General features: G+C 50.1%; 1 non-coding gene across 1 annotated transcript; it reads right to left on the reverse strand.

Moving 5' to 3' along the window:
• Positions 1-684: 684 nt before the first annotated feature.
• On the reverse strand, positions 685-758 carry Trnas-cga. Its single transcript has one exon. It is a non-coding gene; the product is annotated as a tRNA-Ser (tRNA).
• Between the last annotated feature and the right edge of the window lie 455 nt (positions 759-1,213).

The following is a 1,213-nucleotide window of genomic DNA, read 5'->3' on the forward strand; positions in this document are numbered from 1 at the left end:
GCAGAAACGTGCAGCCCTGCAATGTCACCCTCAGGCTTGGCGATGATTCATACAGCAAGGTGTCGGCACACGCGAATAAATGGCCACGGCTCAGACGTTCTGTGAGGCTTAACGTGGGTTGATGACGTCACACTGGCACCAAATTCCACCGCACTTCTGCGCAACGCCATCGCGGACGTGTAACACAATGGGAAAGTCGTCACGCCCCTTATTACATTTCACCGCTTCTTTTGACGCCTCTGTGATGTAGGACAAAACCGCGACACCCAGTGTTGAAATCCCACGGTTTTCTTATCGCTGGCAGAGGAAAACACTGCAGACATGTCGCCAATCAGAATCGACACGAAAAGCTCTCAGGTGGTGGCATAAAATGCGTCAGTGCGCTATGGGCGTTGATTCCCACTCTCTTCGCACTCGAAAACGACAGTCCGCACTGCAGTGAGCAACAGGAAGAAGTTCTTGACAAAGTTAGACACTGCTGACACCCGCGGACGATTCAGTCCATCTTCAAGGACGTCGTGGCCCTGCTTCCCCATCGTACATGATCTGACCCATTTGGAGTGTAGTGCGGCCGCAATTTTTGCTCTAGTATACCGGGTGGAACCACTGAATGCTGCAGAACTAGATTTTCACTCTGCAGCGGAGTGTGTGCTGATGTGAAACTTCCTGGCAGATTAAAACTGTGTGCCGGACCGAGACTCGAACTCGGGACCTTTGCCTTTCGCGGGCAGTGCTCTACCAACTGAGCTACCCAAGCACGACTCACACCCCGTCCTTACAGCTTTACTTCTGCCAGTACCTCGTCTCCTACCTTCCAAACTTAAGAAGCTCTCCTGCGAACCTTCCAGAACCAGCACTCTTGAAAGAAAGCATATTGCGGAGACATGGCTTAGCCACAGCCTGGGGGATGTTTTCCGAATGAGATTTTCACTCTGCAGCGGAGTGTGCGCTGATATGAAACTTCCTGAAAGTTTGCTTAAGGCAAAGGTCCCGAGTTCGAGTCTCGTTCCGGCACACATTTTTAATCTGCCAGGAAGTTTCATACTGAATGCTGTAATCTATAACTGCAATTAACTGTCACCTTATTTATGTCATTTCATTGTAAACTTGCTGTTTTTGTGGAATTAAATAAAAACCTAGAGACCGTTCGAAACTCCTTCGATACCACTTAGGTGGGGCTGCACGCCCGCGCTGGAAAGGCCCTATGGAACCA

This window comes from Schistocerca piceifrons, chromosome 8 (genome assembly GCF_021461385.2).
Source record: "Schistocerca piceifrons isolate TAMUIC-IGC-003096 chromosome 8, iqSchPice1.1, whole genome shotgun sequence".
NCBI lineage: Eukaryota > Metazoa > Arthropoda > Insecta > Orthoptera > Acrididae > Schistocerca > Schistocerca piceifrons.